The sequence below is a fragment of the Triturus cristatus genome, chromosome 4_1 (genome assembly GCF_964204655.1).
Source record: "Triturus cristatus chromosome 4_1, aTriCri1.1, whole genome shotgun sequence".
NCBI lineage: Eukaryota > Metazoa > Chordata > Amphibia > Caudata > Salamandridae > Triturus > Triturus cristatus.
Window position 1 is genome coordinate 805,320,044 of NC_140585.1, and position 13,706 is coordinate 805,333,749.

General features: G+C 43.3%; 1 protein-coding gene across 2 annotated transcripts in view; it reads left to right on the plus strand.

The window, feature by feature from the left end:
- TBC1D30 (TBC1 domain family member 30) overlaps positions 1–13,706 on the plus strand; it is a 259,726-nt gene that overhangs the window by 141,188 nt on the left and 104,832 nt on the right. The window lies entirely within an intron of this gene.

Sequence of the window (13,706 nt, forward strand, 5' to 3'; positions counted from 1 at the left end):
ACAATTTTTCAAGACCAAATTGCCCACTATCGGGGAGCAGAAGGTGACCCTAGAATATAGAACAGTGTCATGTATGTTAATCATCACATTTAAAATATCATTGCTTGCTATCAACTTTAATGCCTCTAATTCTGAGAATAAACTGATAATATACCCTCTGTTTACCGGTGTGCATTCATTGTCAAATAGCCAGGTAAAATCCACCATGGGAGATAAGCCAGTCTGTACCCCACTGATTTTCTTTGGGGCATCTCTCCTGGGAAGCCATAAAGGAACCTTATCCATGAATCTGGCAACTTGTGTCCCACCATGGTGTTGAGCTTTCGAATATGAAGCCATATTAAGAGTTGGGGCCTCAGTGTTTCTATCTGATGGAAGTGATGTCCCTGTATGGGTTCTATTGGGTCCAAACTGCCGGCTAATTAGAGTTTGGGGGCCTCCCTCTATGTTTCCACCCACCCTGGGATCAGTGGAGTCTATGGCCCCAATCCTTGTCTGCAGTGAGGGGACCCAATAACCCATTTGTATTACCCTTTCCAATGGATCCGCAAACTCATTAGAGGGAGGATGGATTACTTGGAGGGACTGTGGCAACTGAGTTAGAGGAGGAACTCCCGGTCCAGAGTCCCCCATACTCCCAGTTAATGCCGTGGGTGCTCTAATGAGCTCTCTCGAGTTGCCATCTGCTAGTGATGTTTCAGGGACTTTTCTCCATTACTAAATGGATATCGCTCTGGTTTTCCAAAATTCGAGAAAAATGAAATTTTGACGCTTTCCGTTTAGGAATTTGTCTCATTTGTTTGTTTCTTCTTCTTTTCTCCCTTATTTTTTACTAGACTATCCCTCTTACCTACTTTCTGTCCCCTCTTCCCTAGCAAAGTAGGGGAGTACAGCTGGGGAGAAGTTGGAGAGATTTGCACCTCCCCCTCCACCCTCCCCACCTGCTTAGTTTGCTTGGCATGGTCCCTAATCGTCCCGATTTCTCAAGCGCCCCCCTTCTACTCTTCATAAACAGAGGGAAGATTTTCAAATTGGACTTCTCCAAAGGGGGACTCAGTTCGACATCCTCGAATAATATATTTAAACATAACTCTTCCTTTTTGAGGTTACATACAGGAGCCATGGGGGGCACCAGGAAAAGGGGGGTTCCTGCCTGTACAGAGACGTCTCTCGCCTCAATGGATGAGGGGTGTCAGGCAGGCCTATCGCTTGGCCATTCTTCCCCCTGGGGGGGTATTATGGGGATAGGTTTAGTAATGACAGACTTATTTATCTTATATACTTCAAATAACATAACGGAAATCATTTCCAGTATGTGGTCAGAACTCAGTACAGACTTTTCTAATAAGGACAATATGGAGTTTACATACCGATTGTCCTTATGGCTGCAGTCAAAGTGGTCACCCCAGCCCCTTTTTTGAGCTTCAATGTCAAGGAGTGTAAAATCTTCCCCTTGCAGTGATTCTTCACTTAAATTTGCCTTCTCCACAATAGGAGTGCCGAGGCGAGCGTCCAATTCGCCGTCCCTGCCTGATCTCTTATGGAGGTCCGCTTGGGCTAAAGAAACAGCTGGTATAATCTCGATCATGCTGTCATTCCTTGACTGCTTTGTCCTGTTAGATAAAATGACTGACTGACTCTGCTGGCTGGTGACTGGCTGATTCTGCCCGCTAGCAAGAAGGTCAGAGTCCAGCGGAGCACTGAGGGGTACGTCAAATGGTTGCTCACTGGAGCTTTCCTACACTCTTTCGGTAATCTGATCTAGAAGCCGGGGCCCTCCACTAGACTGCACCTGACGCCCCGCGTTGCTCCCTTGGAGTTCCAGCGAGTCCGCCAGAGGCAATGAAGAAGAGGTTGAGGAAGTTGAAGGCTTTACAGAATAAAAATTAAAAGTCTGGCCTTCTTGGACTACAGCTGCCACCTCAGGGTGAATCCGGGGCAATTTATGGAAAAAAACAGTTATAACAGGGTGGGATTTATAGTAGAGATGCTGTAGTTGTCTAGTGCCGCTAAACGATCTTTTCAATTTGTGACTTGGTGAGGAGGAAAGCACGCGCCCTGAGTGCAATTTCCTAGAAGTCATCACGCTCTGGGTTTCGAGTTTGCCTAGATGATTACTGCCACCACACAGTTAAACAGTTAAACACTTGATCGGGAAAGAAGAGTATACATTTCCGGCAACAGTGCTTATGGATCGCTTGTCCTCAGTATATCAATGATATACACTCACCACCCACCAGCCTTTTCCCTCGCTGCCTCGCTGTTTCACCACTCCGGGTCCACTCTTGCCCCGAGATTCCCCTTAGCAGTTTTTTGGCAGCTTATAACAGAGTTCAGACTGTAGGGTAATTACAGGTAATTACGGTGGATTGCCGGAGGATGGCCGGGTCCTTGCAATCCGTTCTACGTGGGGGCCAGAAGGAAGACAAGCTGGGATCACGTGGGAGCTGAACAGGGGCCACGACCAAGCTGACTAGGTAGCCCAGCTCTCACTTCCGCTCCCCTCTCTCCCTGCCTCACCTCTGTGAACGGGCGGCGTTGATGATCCAAGATCCTGCGCCGTGCCTCAGGCATGCGACTCTAGTCCTGCTGCTGCCTGCTGCCGCTGCCTGCTGCTGCCGCCTCTGTACGGGGAGGGACAGGGCTGTGTGACAAGCCTGACCTCTACGTCTTATCCCTGGTCCTGGGGAAATATTTCCAGAGACGTCCTCTGCAACCCTCTGTGCTGTACAAAACTGCAGAAAGCGGGCGAGGTCTCTCACAGTCTCTGAAGGCTTTAGGGCAGGCAAGCTTCTCTGCTCGATCGCACACTCGCTCACGGAGTGACCGGCTCCACTCCGCTCAGAACTGGTTTAATCTGTCCAGTCTTACCATTTCTTGTTACCGGCACCCCCCGGTACAAATCCTGTCTACAGCACGCTGTTCTCTGTGTGCAGCTTACCGCTGATTCTCCGCTGCCAGACATCAGTCCTTTTGTGGTTCTTTCTTTTGGCCCCCCCGTTCCTCAAGCTGCTGCTGGCCGATATGGAGCACTGTGCAGGCTCAGCAGGGCTCAGCAGGCTCAAACTTGGGTGTCTCAGCAGACCCAGTAGAGCAAGGTGGGAGTCCGCATGGGCCGCAGGGGGCCGCAAGGCCCGCAGGGGGTCATAGGCGATTCTGTGCCTCAATACCTCAACAGAGCTCAGAGGAGCTTTTGGAGGGCTCTTTGCGAGCTGAGGGCAAGGCAAGGCGAAGGTAGCACGGCACGGCGTCCTCCACCTCCTCCACCTCCTCCTCCTCTCACTCGCTCACTCGCAGTGCAGCTGGCGGTGGCGGCAGCTGGCGGCAATCACAAAGATATGAACTGGCTCCGTCCACAGCGACTCCTGGCTCCGTCAGACTTTGGACATAGTCATTGGAGGTTGTCTTCAAGGCCTTATGTCACACCAGACCCTGACTATAAAATAAAATGTTTAGGTAGGGGACTTGCCCTATGTCCAGACCCTGCGCCAAAACCTCAGCAAGGAGTTAGCCCCAGGGCCTTACCTGTAGCCAAGCCCACCCCTCCAAGATCACCGAATACCCTAATACTTCAGCCTTCAGCCCTTCACAGTAACAGCAGACCAACAGGTCTATTGTTCAGTGATGTTCAGTGGCCAGTTATCGACACAATGTAGCCACATTTCACCCACCCTTTGGGTGAAGACAAGTAAAATGACAATGACATCCATCAAAAGTGCTTGACTTTTGAAAAATTCAATTTCTTTTGCATCTTTCCAAAGATTACAGACAAGCTTATAAGTGTCCAGCCAATGATTAAGGTTGTTGTACTGCTTCTTGTTCACAAAGCCTATAGAACAGTTTTAGAATCATTGGTTGATATCAGTAATTTCAAGAGCGTCATTATTGAAATATATTTTGAAAATATATTCATCTGTTGAGATGATAGAGAGCTTTGTATTGGAGAGACTGAATAACACTCAAGTCATTAGACACCAATTTAAGCAAGTTCCTAAAAAGGCAATATGCCAATGGACTTTAACTGAAGACAGAGCTAAGTCATTCTACACAGTTTTTGTGAGGTGTTGCATAAAAACTTGTTGCCATCATTTTGTATACTAGCAATTGATCCAGAAATGAGAAGTTTCTTTTCTGTATGGATCACATCCCATTTCTAGCACTGGTGGGTAAATGGAAAGGCTTACTTCTGGAATAATGTTTGTGTGCGTGGCATATTGAGACAGTAGCATTTAGTGTTGCTGTGCACAGGTCTATATGCCTGAAGATTACAGACTATTGTATCGATGTTGATGGATACTCAGTTTGAAAGAGAACATCATGTAACCGCTTCAGTGCAGTCAATCTAGCAGAGCACTGAATATTGTAATTCAGCTCCGCTCGCGGAGTTTGCGGAGTTTTCCGCGCTCCGGGTTACGCGGAGCTCACAGAGCTTTTTTCCTTGCTCACGTTCGTCAACGTCAAGTTGGTGAGCGCGAGCAAGGAAAATCCACCTCCCAGCAAGATTTTTCTTCGTTCGCAATCATCAACGTCAAGTTCGCGAGCGTGGAAAATCAACCTCCCGTGAGATCTCTCAATGAGGGCAGTCAGATTGCTCATTGCGAGTGGTCGCGTATGCGCGTGACTGCGCATGACTTTGAGAAACCGTCCGTTTGTGTTAAGAAAGCTGTCGCTCGAGTAAAAAATCTACTCGAGCGGCAGAAAGGAAACAGCACTCGTTTGCGCATGCTTGCGCTGTGCATGGTGCCATTTGCAATGATTGCACAGTGCAGATAAACACCTTGAGTGGCATTTATCTAACTCACTCCACCACCTGCTGTGCTCCGCGTAACGCAACATAGTTTTTCTTTGCACTTTCCGGAGTTCCATAGCGGAACTCCGTGAACTCTTCTCGTGCTTAATTGTAATGTGCAAAACTTTCAATTATTGCTTTTTCAATGATGGGTGCATATGGTTGAATTTGCCTTGCAAAAATGTAATTCAAAACTAGTGATTGAAATTCTTTTTTTATACATTCAGGATATGTTATGTTGTGTTTATACCAAAATGAGCTATTTAATGAGGTGATATTGCAGCTGGTTCCAAAATCGGTGCAAGGAGCCATTTTCTTTAAATATTTGGCATGGGACATGTAGCTGTCTATTATGAATTTTCAACTGTTTAATCCAAAGCCCTTCTAAATTAAGACTTTTACTTAAGGCATCCATTTATTCTGATGAAAGGCTTTCTCCTCCATGCAGTATGTGGGCTGCCTCTTCCACTTAGTTTTGTCATTTAGATGCCCCATTTTCTTAGAGTTATCGTACGTTTGTCATTCCATAATGAAAAAACCTTGCAGGACAGTAAAACCTCCAGCATTTTGTCTGAGGGATATGCATTTGAATATTGTGCTGTTCGAAAACATTCCTTTCCACATTTCTTCTTTTAGAGCTGAGAGATATCTTTGCTATAATGTTGACTGGCAATCCAGAGTTTTCTAGACAATTGAACATCCAGGGTCGGGTATTCCACACAAATGGGGCAGATTGTAATATAACATAGGTTTGAATACATCAATCTGGGTCAACCATGTTAGAGGTTTTACCATGAGCCTCAGATGCCGATTCATATTTTGGCAGAGGGAGAAGGCACCCATGGCGAGAGGGGCATTATGTTTTTTATTTTCAAACCAATTTGGTGCAAGTCTTTGCCATGTTAATGGAGCCCTGCAAGCATTAACAGAAACCACTGTGATGGCGGTTTTTGCCAATGCTTTATAGGTACCCACCAGCAAGATGCTAATTTATAAATTAGGTGGGTGGCATCTCGGTCAGGGTGACTAAGTAATTTACTCTATCGCCCTGGTGGAGAAATGGGCCTGTTCACCTATAATCAAATCAGGCCCTCAGTCTTTTTTCTGGAAGTCAAAATCCTTCAGCGGGGCAAGGCAACAGGCTGTGTCCGAAGAGGGCTCCATGATGTCAGACCATGAACAAAGTTCTCTTGCCATCTGGGTACTTTTGGCTTCTTTGCCTGGTTCAATTTTCTACGCTCAGACCTTAGCCACTTTTTTGGAGCTCTGACTCCTCCAGGGGGCCCTGCTGCAGCTGAAGAGGGCGTTGCAATGTGAAACAGGCTGTCTGCTGGAGAAATCTGACTCCTAAGAAAGCAGCAAGGCACCTTGGTCAAATCAACTTGGATGGTAGGTACTGGTCCTCCAGAGGTGTTTGGAGCCAAAAGGTTTAAATTTTTTCAGGATGTTAGTCATGAGTACACTTTGACACAAGGAAGGGTTCTCGGACAATCGGAAAAGCACTTGGGGGTGGGTAAGGACTCACTCAAACAGAACCCACCAGCAGGGCCCAGGGCAAGTCAAGCTGGAACTGGTCATCTGGGCTTTTTCAGGAATAGGCTTCTTGTAGCGTGTTGTGGCCCTGTAGCTTAACAGGAGGGCAGACAGCAGATACTTGGAGTGTACTTTGAACTGGGATGACCCAGGCCTTCAGGCCTCATCACAACCAACAGGTGCATTCCTCCTTCTGTTCTACCACAGGACCAGAGTGTTCTGAGGAGAGTGCCAGTGGATGTCAAATGTATTCCTAGCAGTAGCTTGTGGTGGGGGTGACTCGAAACCCCTCCCTGAACAATAGGGAAAAGCTCCCGGAGTAACCCTACCTACATTTGCAGCAGTTCCTGTGTACCCTACTTCAAACAATTCCACAGTGATGCTTTTTCACTAAATTTCAGCTGGAGAAACCCTTCTTCCTTTGTGTAGAGCCTGTATGTCCACCCAGATGAGTGACCATGGTAATGAACAATCCCTTCTCTGTGATGACTTTAAACCAGTTCTGGGGGCAGCTTCCCCCCCATTGGGATTGGAGCCTGTCTTACTCTGGGAACAAAGAAGGGGGTCTGCCAGGTGTCAGCTAACATTTGCCTGTGACCAGGTAGGCCTCTTTGAAGTTAATAAGGTCCCTTGGCACTGCCCACCTGGTCACCCTGCCAGAGGAACTGAAACACCTCCCTACACCAAGGCCTTTGACTGTGCTCTGAGAGCAGGGAGCCTGTGGCTGGAGGTTAATGCAAATTACCCTCCTGAAGCTTGAGGCAGAGAAAAGGTATGTTTCTAAAAGTACATTTTCCTTAGCATTTATTAAAAGTCTGACTTCATCAGTGAATTGGGTTTTTAAATAACATTACTAAGAGTCCATGAATTACATTTCTAGAGATTTCCTAGTCCAATATAGCATTATTACATCTAATAGTGCATCCAAATGTTGCTCGAATGTGCAGACAGCCTTGGTACAGTGAAAATAGATTGGTGCTAGTCACTGTAAGGACATGTAATATATAAAATCTTAAGTAACACGCACCCTGCCTTATGAGCTAGAAGGCCAACTCACGGGTGACCTATTATAATTTAAGAGGAAGTTTTATACCTGACAAAAGGTTCTTTTTGGTAGGTTGAATTACAGTTTTTAAACTTCCAAAGTCAGGCTACGATGGTGGGCATGAAGACATGTTTACTCTGTCACTGTAGTGAATGGCAGAATATGTGCTGCAGTCTACTAGTGACATTTAAATTACAGTACACTTTCTATCATATACGAGAGACGTATAGGTAAGATTAATATGTCAATTAGTAGTATAAACAATTTAAACAGGTTTTAGGGGTCAGAGCACATACACTTCAGCCTGGTTTGAAATAGCTGAGTCCCAGTGCAGAGAGTCAAAATACCAGCAGCATCTGTCCACAAAAAATGAGGTGACCATGCAAAAAGAGGTACTGACCTTTACGCCCCTCCAGATGAAAGGTGAGTAGTAATCACTGCATTCCCTTGGCAGTTCTCATCTAAGTGGAATCTGGAAACGTCATCTGCATTGACGTGGTGAGTTCAATGTTTGTGTTCCACTATAAAGTCCATACATTGTAGAGAAAAGGACCACCTCACAAGTTTAGGGTTTTCTCCTCACATTTGCATGGGCCACCTAAGAGGCCTATGGTTAGTTTGAACCTGGAAATGAGTCCCAAACAGGTAGGGCCTCAGCTTCTTCAGTGACCAAACCACACCACAAGCTTCCCTCTCTATGGCACTCCAGCACTTCTGTCTGGGGGTTACTCGCCTGCTATCAAAGGCAACAGATTGATCCTGTCCCTCCGCATTAAGATGTGATAACACTTCCCCAATCTCATTTTCTGTAGCATTTCTTTGGACCACCTGAGTCAGCAATACAAGTACAATTCTATCTGCTCACGAGGACCAATGTAAACATAATAAAATGCAACACTTGTTCCATGAGTCATTCATCACAATACCTCTCATGTAACTATGAGGTATTTAAAGTAATTGGATCATTTACTTGTTATTAAATAATGACAAAAAGTACATGGCACTTTTCTCTTCTTTGAATCTTTCGTATGATTTATAGGAAGTTCCTGCAATATATACAGTGTAATATCTTGGTGCAAAATATACAGTGTAATATTAGTGTAGACTGCACTCAAATAGTACAAAGTCCCCGGTTGTAAGATGATACTAAATAGTTAAGATAAGCATCAGAGAATTCAATAGCACATCTGTACTCATTAACCCGCTAGGACACTTACTCCTATGTGACTGTATCACTTTGCTTGATGCTTGTAACCTATTGAAATCTGGCCTTGCCTGTAAATTCTAGCAGAACCTACCTCATTATTTCTTTTTTTAATCAGTCAGTTCTACTAAATGGCTCACATTTGATTAGAGCAAATTAATCTTGCTATGTCTTGACCCTGGGTTTTTATAGGTATTAGCTATATGTTGCAAACAAATAGTGAAATGCTGTGATTTTTTTTTTTAAAAAGCACTTCCATGAATTAAACCAGCGTGTTGTGATTCTGAGACACAGAGAGGTGGCTTTAACCTTTCTGGTAGAAACATTTGCCCTGCAAACCGCCCAGTATGAACCTGAAATCCAACAGCTTCTGCAGCCTCAGTACCTGACACATTTTGCTGTCTTATTGCACACCATATTCCATGAATCAAATGGAACAGGCATAATGCTTGGGTTTTTTTTAACCGTTGGATGTGGCTTATTGATTGTCAGAGACTGTTTTGGGATTCCTTCTTTTCTTCTTCAGTTCATTGTTTTTGAAATCTGTTTAGTTGAATATCAGCTAAACTGCTTATAGTTGGTTAAGCAGTTCTTACTTCTTTCTTAGCAAAGAAATAAAGCCTGCATGAATCCCGACATGGAGGAGAATGAACTCTACCCGACTGAATGCCAAAGTCATTCAGCAATGGCATTCTACTTTCCAGGAGGTCTGTTGAACAGGTTGTGAGACAACTAGACTTTGTGATTTTACAAAAATAAAGCTCTCCAAGTGAGACCTCCGTCCTGGTGCATGATCATTTATGAAATAGTTTATATAGCTATTCCATTGGACCAATCACCAGTAATGCCTTTTGAAATTTGGAAAATAATTGAACCAATCAGAATGCATCAAACATATTGTGCTGCAATGCTTTTGCCCATCATTAAAGAAGCTATGTGTGATGATGGTTCAGTGCCATCACCTGCTATAGGAAGCACTGTAACTCTGAATGTTTTAATTCAATTGTCTTTTTTTGCAAAATACGTCAACTGTGTCTTCGGCATCCTCAATGATGCCCTTCACACCATATTTATCTGTGGTTTCAGTATCCTCGTTTTTTGAGAGGCTGCAGGGTTCCTTATCTACATCTGTAGAAAATTCGAAAATCTTTATTGAGACTTAAAGTTTTTTATTTCATCGAGAAACATTCTCATCTGTGCATTATCCTTTCCAATGCTGTAGGCTTGACAGTGCACAGGTGTTCCCACAACAATGTGAGTTTAAAAGAGACAATCGGAAGCTTCTATTGCAACAGGATTGTAAGTCGAATAGTAAGATTTATTAAGATTTCAGGACTAAAATTAACTTAAACGTACTTTATTGCAACCTTTTATTGCAATGATTGGGTATGATAAGAAGTTAATTAGTATGGCTGTCACTACTTTGAGTAATACCCAAAAATTGGCTTAAGGGTGCCATGATTAACATAATTTCTAGATTCTGCAGAAGGAGAAGCCTGTCACTTACATTTTTGGTTTCAACTATTTTATCTATGTTCACCAGTTTTGAAGATTGATGGAAAAATTATACCATCATTTTTATTGTATATGATGTAACTTTAGCAAACAATGAAATCATTATTATAGCCTTGTAGTCTGCAACTGAGGGCTGTACGGTGGGGGCCTTTAACAACTGATATCACCTGAGGCAAAAGGGCTATAAGTCTATTACAACATACCACCATCTGAGGGTAGAATGTTCTAAATTAAAATGGGAGAAACGTAAAGGCAAACACTGGAATGCTGGTGCAAAAGGCTTGTACCAGTCATCGTTCGCCCTGAGCCATTTCAATGTTTTGATTGGAGCTCTTAACATTCTAATGTTCTAAGTATGATTACTTTATTACATTTATAGCTAATAAATTCTGCCCTGTTTCCCTCGAAAATTGGGGCAAAAATACTACTGTCTTTTCTAAACCGATGATTTAATGCGCAGTGGTAAGATGACTTTAGGACTGTAGAGAAAGCAAACATCCGAGCAGTGTATGCAGACGGGAATAAACTGGTGCTTAACCTCTAGAAAGTCTAAGTTGTGAAATTTGATAGGAGTAATTTAAAATGAGAGTTGCTATGCGGGGAACCAATAAGACGATCAACATCTCAGAGTGCAGACATCTTGGAATAACTATAAATGATAGATTGTCTGGATCTGTGTAACTAAAAATTAAGAGTTCACAATTTCTAAGACTACTGCAGTTCAACAAACATAGAGTTCAGCCATGTAACTTAGTAATAAGGGTCTCCCAAGTTAGTAGTGAGGGTCTCCCAAGCAAACGTTCTCCCTGTACTAGTACATTGGGCCCTGATCAGGCAACTCATGCTGTTGATGGCCTAATTTGGAAGAAACTTTCAGACCTGAATAATTTGACCAATAGAATAGAAATTAGCATTTTGTTTTTCATCAAGATGGGTGCTGTTTGTGCCCATTGTAGTGTATTACATTCTCACCTGGTAATCTATCCAGTTTCCTTGATATTATAAGGCAACCTGACATAAAGACAGCATTCCTATGACTAGACTGGGCCATCCACCCATATTTGAGTTCATAGAAATATGGACATATAAACCGAGGAATATGAGATCCTGTCAATTTTGTAAATGAGGTAACTATATAGCAAACCATGTTTTATTTAGTTGTGTTTTTGTGGCTTCAAAATAGGCCAAAAATGTGACTTCGTTTTTATATTTAATAATGTTGTCACTTGTAAGAGTTAATTAAAATATGGCTTAGGTCAATGAATTCAGTTATCAATTGGTCCTGATCACAGGTTGCTTGGTTAATTCCAACATGTGTGGGATCCCCTGTTTATGCATGAGTCGAAATTGAGTTTGGCTGTATTTAATGCATCTGATAAATATCGGATGAGTTCAATACCTCAACTGTCGTTACATTTCAGCAGGTCTAACCTGGCGAAATTTAACATGGGAAAGTCACATGGTATTTAATGTACCATGTGGATTTGGTGCGTTAAACACCAAAATCTGCATGTTATTCCACACAAACTCACAACAGGTGTTATTTATCGCTCCCGATAAATAACGTACCCCCTGGTATAGTTATTTATAAGGTGCGATAAATAGCACCTCTACTCGTAATCAGGCCCTTAATGTTTTTAAGCTATTTAGAATTCTGTATGGAAGGGTTCGCTCAAAATATAAATAGTAGGTTTTGTTTAACTATGAATACACTTTTTACTGCACTTTTCATTAAAACTGAAACAGCCACATTAATGTAAAAGCTGGCTCCAAAAACACGATCGGCCCAACAGACATAGCTACCAAATCATATGATATTCCTAACCAAGTGTCTTGTGGAGCAAAGTTATTGCCTGAAGACTAAAAGACAAGCAGCTATAAAGCTGGTAAAAACAAGCATAGGTTCCTCAAAGTCAATTCGGTCATGTAATAAATGGTCACAAAATAAAAAAAAAAATCTTAATATAATAATGAAATTGGTATTTTTTAAAGAAGCAGAAGGAAGCAAACAAAATGTTAACGCTTAAGCTGCATAGGATTTGATCATCCGTGTCCTAGTGACACGCCATGTGATGTTATAGATGAGTTAGCTATGGCCATGACAGTAATACCGATCACTTATCCTTACGTGTGATGGTAATGGCGCTGATGCTCAGGTATGCAACTGTCACATTTGCCTTCATACCTTTATCTAAGAAGTTACTATACAGCCTACTCAGAAGTGTGTACATTATGTGTAATCAAGCATGGAGTTCTGCCTAGGAACACATTGGCTTCGATGTCCTGCAAGAGGCTTCAAACAAATACCTAGGAGACAGAAAAGCATCATCGAGCCTATTTAAACATTAAAGTGGTGATAAAGCGAATCCATAGCGGACAGATCAAGAACCCCACAGCTTCGTTGAGCCACGCTCATGACAATCAAGCACTTTGACATCCAGGGAGAGAAGTCATATTTCCTAAGCCTGGCGTGTTTCAAAAGAAACAAAGGGAGTGTATTATTAGGAAACAAAGTAAACCACAGGTTTGAGATCTGTGTTAGCTGTGAATTTTCTCCATACTACCAGCTAAGCATTGGAGACTGTAGTATCCTGGTTCATGTTATGCCAGTGGAATGCTGCCTGAATGATGCATGATGGAATGTTGGGAGTGGGAACTCACAGTTGAAGAAGGGCTGAGCGCCTGACTGGCTGCTCCTGGTGGGGCTGTATTTCTGATCTTGTAACCAACTTGAATAAATCCTCTTGAACCACTTCTACTTGTGTGGACCTGATTACTACAGAGACATTGTGGTCATGTCTTGCCCCGGGGTGCAGAGAAGCAACTGGTGCAGCGGGGGCCTTCAAGCAGTGTGCTTTGACACAGGAGAGGAACTGAAGAAGTATTTTTGCTGACACCCCTGGGGAATCCCTCAGCAGATTTATGACATCAGCACATCTGCATCGAGCACCATGTTGATGTTATGAGTCAGGAAATGGGGTACGCTGCTGTGGATTATGACAACGGTCATACAGTGGCAGCTCTGGGCCATAATTCTCCTCTTTGTGCCCTGATGTCAATGGGAGAGGCACTGGTGAAAATAGAGGCCTTTATTCATATCAACAGTACCTCTTCTGAGGGTATTCTTGCTCAAGGACTACAGAAGATGTGCAATACCCAAGCAGGAATCCAGCCACAAGGACACCAGGTACTGTCAATGGCAGGAAAGATCCCTCTTCCGTAAGGAATCCTGGTCTGGGATTGCTGCAGAACCACAATTAATCAGTTGAAAATCTTCCAGAAAGGGATTGGAGCCACCTCCAAGATGATCTCTGAAAAGGATTAAGCTGCTGAACCACGATCCAAGAGCTGAAAATGCAGAATAGCACCAGCAAAAGTAATTGGCAAAGACAAAAGGTCGATAATGCAATTGAAGGATGAGACCTACTGGCTTGGTCGGTGCTTGTTCTCTTCTTGGAGATAGTACTAAAGGCTGTGATTGCACATGGCTTTAGCTAGTTAGCACCTATAGAGCTATACACAAAGGTGCACTGCAAGACTATGCCGATTTCTAGTTGGACTATGTCATATATCACTATGATACAAAAACAGGGGATGTAGAGCTACATTTTGTCGCACAT